This window comes from Arachis ipaensis, chromosome B02 (genome assembly GCF_000816755.2).
Source record: "Arachis ipaensis cultivar K30076 chromosome B02, Araip1.1, whole genome shotgun sequence".
Lineage (NCBI taxonomy): Eukaryota > Viridiplantae > Streptophyta > Magnoliopsida > Fabales > Fabaceae > Arachis > Arachis ipaensis.
In genome coordinates, this window is record NC_029786.2 from 74,337,578 (window position 1) to 74,346,950 (window position 9,373).

At 37.4% G+C, this 9,373-nt stretch overlaps 1 long non-coding RNA gene across 1 annotated transcript in view; it reads left to right on the plus strand.

The window, feature by feature from the left end:
* LOC110267820 overlaps positions 2,154 to 9,373 on the plus strand; it is a 14,131-nt gene continuing 6,911 nt past the window's right edge. The window contains exon 1 of the long non-coding RNA XR_002355755.1: positions 2,154 to 2,165. This is a non-coding gene — a long non-coding RNA (uncharacterized LOC110267820). The remainder of the gene's footprint in view (positions 2,166 to 9,373) is intronic.

Genomic DNA, 9,373 nt, shown 5'->3' on the forward strand with positions numbered 1-9,373 from the left:
CAAACTGGCGTTCAACTCCAAGATTGACCTCTACAAGTGTAACATTCAAGCTCAGCCCATGCACACACCAAGTGGGCCCCGGAAGTGGATTTATGCATCAATTACTTACTACTGTAAACCCTAGTAACTAGTTTATTATAAATAGGACTTTTTACTATTGTATTAGACATCTTTTGATCATTTTGAGATCTCTAGACCTCCATGGGAGGCTGGCCACTCGACCATGTCTACCCTATCTTCACTTATGTATTTTCAACGATAGAGTTTCTATATACCATAGATTAAGGTGTGGAGCTCTGCTGTTCCTCAAAGATTAATGCAAAGTACTACTGTCTTTCTATTCAATTCAACTTATTCCACTTCTAAGATATTCATTCGCACTTCAACCTGAATGTGATGAACGTGACAATCATCATCATTCCCCCACGAACGCGTGCCTGACAACCACTTCCGTTCCACCTTAGATTGAATGAGTATCTCTTGGATCTCTTAATCAGAATCTTCGTGGTATAAGCTAGATTGATGGCGGCATTCATGAGAGTCCGAAAAGTCTAAACCTTGTCTGTGGTATTCCGAGTAAGACTCTGGGATTGAATGACTGTGATGAACTTCAAACTCACGAGTGCTGGGCGTAGTGACAGACGCAAAAGGAGGGTGAATCCTATTCCAGCATGATCGAGAACCTCAGATGATTAGCCGCGCTGTGACAGAGCATTTGGACCATTTTCACAAGAGGATGGGACGCAGCCATTGACAACGGTGATGCCTCCAGACGATTAGCCATGTAGTGACAGCGCATCTGACCATTTTCCAGAGAGGATCAAAAGTAGCCATTGACAATGGTAATGTCCTTACATAAATCCAGCCATGGAAAGGAGTAGGATTGATTAGATGAAGACAGCAGGAAAGCAGAGGTTCAGAGGAACGAAAGCATCTCTATACGCTTATCTGAAATTCTCACCAGTGATATACATAAGTATTTCTATCTTTATTTTCTGTTTAATTAGTATTATTTTCGAAAACTCCATAATCAATCATTATCCGCCTGACTGAGATTTACAAGGTGACCATAGCTTGCTTCATACCAACAATCTCCGTGGGATCGACCCTTACTCACGTAAGGTTTTATTACTTGGACGACCCAGTGCACTTGCTGGTTAGTTGTATCGAAGTTGTGAATGAAAAACAATTTATTAAGACGTGCGTACATAGTTTTTGGCACCGTTGCCTGAGATCACAATTTCGTGCACCATTGGCCCGGCGTAGGCACACCATTAGAAGGAATGGCACGCCCTTGGTGAGGTTAAGAGATGGTGTACTTGCAGGTGTGGTTGGGTGTGTAGGAAGGATGGCATGCCCTTGTTGCATAGTGTTTGGTGTGTAAAGGGCATGTGGGGAGGATGACACACTTTCGATGGTGCATGGTGAGGAGGGGCAGGCATGTGAGGACATTTGGGGAAGTGGTACCACACAATATACATTCATATAATTTTTTTTATCATAAACGAAGACACAAATGTAGCCTGAACAATAAATACATAATACTAAAAATAACAATTACAATCTATAATTACAATTATTAAGAATTCCAATTCTTGGTCAAAAAACCATCTCAATGTACATTTCTAACATCCAAATTCATGACCAAAATATTTAAGAAGTACTATTAAATAATAACTTATATATACCCCTTGGTTTTCTTCTCAATAATATACATATTTAAAATAGAAGAAGTATAAAAAACATAAATTATGAGAAACACATCTCACCCACAAAGATTAAGTAATTAATCACCAAGACATTCACACATGATAACTATAACCCCATACCTTATCGGTATAAACTAACAACCCTAATTAAATTCAAATAGATAATTGACCTAACAACTCTGCACAATTAAAAAAAGAATCTAGATAAATATTCAAATTGCGAAATATGACTTGCCCTCAAATTAAACATAGCCAACTACATTTCGTCGGAGTATAGATCTAAACCGACAATCAACCCTCAATCAAAGTTTAATTTATTTATCACAAGTGCAAACCCAATAAAAATAACCGAGAGTATTTAAACCTCGGGTCGTCTCTCAAGGAATTGCAGGAAAGTGTGCATATTATTGGTTATGGGAAAGTATTGTTGGGGTTTTGTAATAAGGGATAAGAAATGTAAATAACAATAAAATAAGCAAACAACTAAGAAAGGTATTGGCAAGGAATGGAAATTAAAATTTCTATCCTCATTATCATCCTCAATTGTGATGGTAATTGTCTCTTGCTCTCACTTAGTCAACCTCTAACAATCGAAAGAAAGTCAAGTGAGCAAGGTCAAATCTAATTCACAAGTCCTAATCAAAGATTAGCTTTAGTAGAATTCAAGCCAACTAGCAATCCTCAATCACTCATCAACAAAAGAGTTTGATAACTCAAGAGTCTCCAATCACTCAACCCAAGCTAAGAATACAAAATTCTACTCTAAAATCCAACCAAGCATTTTATCAAACACTTAGGAAGCATAAAAGAAAATCATATTAAAATAGCAAGAAATATAAAATCTACAACTACTCAATACAAGATAATAATAATAACAACTCAATTAGGCATTAATAAGCATGAAAACATAAATTGTATTAAATGGACAAGCATGAACATAAAAGTGACAAAATAAAGGAAATAGCAAGTAAAGCTAAGAGAACCAAGATTAAGAACAAGAAACTGAAAGGAAAACTAAATTAAAACAAGAATTAAAACCTAAATCTAAGAGGAATTCAATGTAATCTACCCTAATTCTAGAGAAAAGAGAGAGCTTCTCTCTCTAAAATATAACCTAAAGCATGTTTCTATCTACTTCTAATTGCTCTCCCCTTGTTCTTGAATTCTGCATCAAATAGCTTTAGAAATGAGTGAATTTGGGCCTCCTTGAGTTCAAAAATTGCTAGTCACGTTTTTTTAATGAAGTCACGTGCTACATGTTACGCGTACGTGTGGGTCATGCGTATGCGTCGCCTAGAGAATTTTAGGTCACGCGTACGCATGGGTCACGCGTGCGCGGAACTTAGCAGACTTTTAAAACTTCATTTCTTCATGAATTCTCCATCTTGCATGCTTTTTCTTCACTTCTTTGATCCAATCCTTGCCTCTTAAACCTGAAATAACTAAACAAACATATCAAGGCATCGATTGGAATTAAAGTGAATTAAATTTAGCTATTTTAAGGTCTAAAAAGCATATTTTCACTCTTAAGCACAAATTAGGCAGAAATTCATAAAATTAAGCTATTTTATTGAATAAATGTGAGAAAAGTTGATAAAATCTACCAAATTCAATACAAGATAAACCATAAAATTGTGGTTTATCAATCTCCCCACACTTAAACAATAGCATATCCTCATGCTAAACTCAAGAAAGACAAGAAGGAATTATCAATTTTATTCAATGCAAACTATCTAAATGCAACTACCTATATGCATATAACTATTTTAATTACTACCTATTTATATATAAGTATATATGTAGTCAAAGTGAATCAAATTTCCAAGAAGGCATGTATGCACAATCAAGGGCTCAAATAATCATACAAAAATCAAATTCACAATTGAATTAAGTTATTCAAAAGAGTTTACAAACTTGCAGGATAAGCAATGATCAAAGATGGAAATATGGAATTGAGCAATTGAACTCTCACCGGATGTGTATATGCACTCTAGTCGCTCAAGTGTTTAGGGTTAATTCACTCAATTCTCCTTTAATCATGCTTTCTAAGGTTGTTCTTCATCTAAACAATCAACAAATATTTAATGTACATATGCAAATATCATGAGGGCTTTTCAAGGTTGTAATGGGACTAAGGTGAAGATGAGAATATATGTATGGCTAAGTGAGCTTGAATTTGAATCTTTGACTAACCTAAACTCTCACCTAACACATACACAACCTACATACTTCTAATATTAAACTTAGCTACCCAAAATCTCACTTTTACATATATACACACTCATGTATCAAATTCAATTCAATCACATATGCATTGATTTTTACTAAATTTCACATTGGGATAATTTTGTCCCCTTTTTATTATTTTTTTTCTTTTTCTTTTCTTTTTTCCTCTTTTTTTTTTTCTATAAGAAACATAATATATACAAAAGATATCAATGCATATGATTCCCATACTATTGCATGAGTGTATACCAAAATTCTCAATATTTCTCAATAAGCATAAAACACATTTTCATCAACCAAAGTTCTCAAATTTTTTTCACACTTACTTGACACACACACTCACTATCTTAAGCTAACCAAAGATTCAAATAGGACAATTAATTATTTTTCCACTTAAGGTTAGTGATGTGGTAATATAAAGAACAATAGGGGATTAAAAGACTCAAAGTGGCAAACAAAAGCAAATAAAATGGTAGGCTATTTGGGTTAAGTGAGCTATAATGAAGTGATGGCCTCAATAACATAAATGCATAAATATACACTAAATAATAGACATATAGAATTAAACAAACCAAAGATTGCAATCATAGAGAAGAGACACACAAGAATTAAAATCATGATTAAATGATATAACCATACAATTAAGCTCAAAAATCACATTCCACAATATATGAATCATGCAGGTATAATTGAAAATTTTTAACTCAAATCAATTTGAATCTTAATGCCCTTTTTAAGAAAAAAGAATTTCTTGAAAATTTCATCAAATTGATCAACATTTATTCTTTATATATATAATACAATATGATGTGATTGAGAAAATAAAAAATCCTTAGTTTCTTTTCCATTTTCAATCAACTCAATTTCTCATATATATTGGAATAAACTAAGTTTGATTATGCGCATTTCCAATCACAACTAGTCAACTACAATGATTATATATATCTATACACTACCAAACTAAAAAGATGCAAACTAATTTAAAGTCTAAAATATATACAAGAAAAAGTGTAAAGTGCGATAAACTAAAAAGTATTCGAAACAACCAATATGTACAAAAATCCAAAAGCATACTAAAATAAAGATGGGAGTGCTGAAAATAAAATAAAATAAGAGTGTCTGAAATGGAATAGTTCACCAAAAATAATAACTCTGTCGATGAAGCGACCTCCCCACACTTAAATGTTAGCATCGTCTTCGATGCTCACTAAATCAAGCCGGGTGAGAGGGGTCATCACCATCTGCTCCACCGTCTGCTGCAGGTGCCTGTGGCTCTGTCGGCTGCTCATGCTGGGCCTCCTGCTGCTAGGAATCCTCCTCATCAAAATGCCCCGAAGGAGTGTCAGGCTCAAAGGGAATGTTAGTGCCGTCAGAAGTCACAATCCGTCTCAAATGTGTATAACGTCGCTTGTCTGATCTATATGCTTGAAGAGGCGCTGCACAAGGCGGTTGATGATTGGACTTTTGTGTGGTCTAGAATTCACAAATGAAAGCTCGTTGCAATATAGTTTCTAAACCAACACTAATCCTTTCATACAAAAATTTGTTTGTCACAAGTACAAACCCCTAAAATCTATAAACCGAAGTATTAAAACTGGTGCACGAAATTGTGATCTCAAGCAACGGCGCCAGAAACTCTGTACGCACGTCTTAATAAATCGTTTTTCATTCACAACTTCGATACAACTAACCAGCAAGTGCACTGGGTCGTCCAAGTAATAAACCTTACGTGAGTAAGGGTCGATCCCACGGAGATTGTCGGCTTGAAGTAAGCTATGGTCACCTTGTAAATCTCAGTCAGGCGGATATCAAATAGTTATGGAGTTTTCGAATATTAATAATAAATAGAAAATAAGGATAGAAATACTTATGTAATTCATTGGTTAGAATTTCAGATAAGCGTATAGAGATGCATTCGTTCCTCTGAACCTCTGCTTTCCTGCTATCTTCATCCAATCAATCCTACTCCTTTCCATGGCTGGCTTTATGTAAGGACATCACCGTTGTCAATGGCTACTTTTTATCCTCTCTGCATGGCTAATCGTCTGGAGGCATCACCCTTGTCAATGGCTGCATCCCATCCCCTTGTGAAAATGGTCCAAATGCTCTGTCACAGCACGACTAATCATCTGAGGTTCTCGATCATACTGGAATAGGATTCACCCTCCTTTTGCGTCTATCATTACGCCCAGCACTCGCGAGTTTGAAGTTCGTCACAGTCATTCAATCCCAGAGTCCTACTCGGAATACCACAGACAAGGTTTAGACTTTCCGGACTCTCATGAATGCCGCCATCAATCTAGCTTATTCCACGAAGATTCTGATTAAGAGATCCAAGAGATACTCATTCAATCTAAGGTAGAACGGAAGTGGTTGTCAGGTACGCGTTCATAGGGAATGATGATGATTGTCACGTTCATCACATTCATGTTGAAGTGCGAATGAATATCTTAGAAGCGGAATAAGTTGAATTGAATAGAAAACAGTAGTACTTTGCATTAATTCATGAGGAACAGCAGAGCTCCACACCTTAATCTATGGAGTGTAGAAACTCTACCGTTAAAAATACATAAGTGAAAGGTTCAGGCATGGCCGAATGGCCAGCCCCCATGATCTAAGAACAAGACATCCCAAGATATCTAATACAATAGTAAAAAGTCCTATTTATAATAAACTAGCTACTAGGGTTTACAAAAGTAAGTAATTGATGCATAAATCCACTTTCGGGGCCCACTTGGTATGTGCTTGGGCTGAGCTTGAATGTTACACGTGCAGAGGCTCTTTCTGGAGTTGAACGCCAGGTTGTAACGTATTTCTGGCGTTCAACTCTGGTTTGTGACGTGTTTCTGGCGTTTAACTCCAGACAGCAGTGTAGAACTGGTGTTCAACGCCCTTTTACGTCATCTAAACGCGGCCAAAGTATGGATTATTATATATTGCTGGAAAGCCCTGGATGTCTACTTTCCAACGCAATTGGAAGCGTGCCATTTTGAGTTCTGTAGCTCCAGAAAATTCACTTTGAGTGCAGGGAGGTCAGAATCCAACAGCATCAGCAGTCCTTCTTCAACCTCTGAATCTGATTTTTGCTCAAGTCCCTCAATTTCAGTCAGAAAGTACCTAAAATCACAGAAAAACACACAAACTCATAGTAAAGTCCAGAAATGTGAATTTAACATAAAAACTAATGAAAACATCCCTAAAAGTAACTAGATTCTACTGAAAACATACTAAAAACAATGCCAAAAAGCGTATAAATTATCCGCTCATCACAACACCAAACTTAAATTGTTGCTTGTCCCCAAGCAACTGAAAATCAATTAGGATAAAAAGAAGAGAATATACTATAAATTCTAAACTATCAATGAAACATAGCTCCAATCAGATGAGCGGGACTTGTAGCTTTTTGCCTCTTGAATAGTTTTGGCATCTCCCTCTATCCATTGAGGTTCAGAATGATTGGCATCTATAGGAACTCAGAGTTCAGATAGTGTTATTGATTCTCCTAGTTCAGTATGATGATTCTTGAACACAGCTACTTTATGAGTCTTGGCCGTGGCCCTAAGTACTTTGTTTTCCAGTATTACCACCGGATACATAAATGCCACAGACACATAATTGGGTGAACCTCTTCAGATTGTGACTCAGCTTTGCTAAAGTCATAACTTTAAGACATAGTTACTAAATACTAATGATCATGTAATGAGACACAAACATGGATAAGCACTTAACATAAAGAAAACGAAAAACAGAGAATGGAAGAACAAGGAATGAGTCCACCTTAGTGATGGTGGCGTTTCCTTCTTGAGGAACCAAAGATGTCCTTGAGCTCTTCTATGTCTCTTCCTTGTCTTTGTTGCTCCTCCCTCATTGCTTTTTGATCTTCTCTAATTTCATGAAGGATGATGGAGTGCTCTTGATGTTCCATCCTTAATTGTCCCATGTTGGAACTTAATTCTCCTAGGGAGGTGTTGATTTGCTCCCAACAATTCTGTGGAGGAAAGTGCATCCCTTGAGGTATCTCAGGGGTTTCTTGATGATGAGCTTCTTCATGTGCCTGTTGAGATCTATGAATTGTGCTCTCTTGTTTTCTCCATCCTTTTCTTAGTGATGGGCTTGTGAGATGAATATTTCCATCTCCCATGGCTCAGAGGTGGAAGCAATTGTCTTCCCTTTTCTCTTTCTTGAGGTTTCTCTGGCCTTAGGTGCCATTAATGGTTATGGAAAAACAAAAAAGCTATGCTTTTACCACACCAAACTTAGAATGTTGCTCGCCCTCGAGCAAAAGAAGAAAGAATAGAAGAAGAAAAAGATATGGAGGAGATGGAGGGATGTGTGTATTCGGCCATATGGGTGGGATTGGGTGGGAAAAGAGATGTTGAATTTTGAAGGTGGGTGGGTGTATGGATGTGAGTGGTAAATGGAAAACAGAAGGGATGACCATGAATGAAGAGAGAGATGGTGATTGGTGAAGAGTTTTGGGGAAGAGTGTTTATGGGATTGTGTGAAAGAGGGGTGAGAAGAAGTGAGTGGAGGTAGGTGGGGATTCTGTGGGGTCCACAGATCCTGATGTGATCCTGTGGGGTCCACAGATCCTGAGGTGTTCAAGGATTTACAACCTTGCACCAAATTGGGCATGTAAAATGCCCTTGCACACAACTCTGGGCGTTTAGCGCTAGATTGGTGCTTGTTCTGGGCGTTGAACGCCCATTTGTTGCCCATTTCTGGCGTTGAACGCCAGAACCATGCTTGTTCTGGGCGTTCAGCGCCAGCTCTTCTCCAGGGTGCAATTCTGGCATTCAAACGCCCAGATGCTGCCAATTTTGGGCGTTCAGCGCCAGAACCATGCTCTGTTCTGGCGTTGAACGCCAGCCAGATGCTTCTTACTGGCGTTTAAATGCCAGTAAGGTCTTCCTCCAGGATGTGATTTTTCTTCTGCTGTTTTTGATTCCGTTTTCAATTTTTATATTTATTTTGTGACTCCACATGATCATGAACCTAATAAAACATGAAAGAACAAGAAAAATAAAATTAGATAAATAAAAATTGGGTTGCCTCCCAACAAGCGCTTCTTTAATGTCAATAGCTTGATAGTGGGCTCTCATGGAGCCTCACAGATATTCAGAGCATTGTTGAGACTTTCCAACACCAAAATTAGAGTTTGGATATGGGAGTTCAACACCAAACTTAGAGTTTGGTTGTGGCCTCCCAACACCAAACTTAGAGTTTGACTGTGGGAGCTCTGGTTGACTCTGTTTTGAGAGAAGCTTACTGTGCCTCTTTTCCATGTTTACAAAAGTGTAACCTTGAGTTATAAACACAAGGGAGTCCTCATTCAATTGAAGGACTAATTCACCTCTGTCAACATCAATCACAGCTGTTGCTGTGGCTAGGAAAGGTCTTCCAAGGATGATAGATTCATCATCATCCTTCCCAGTATC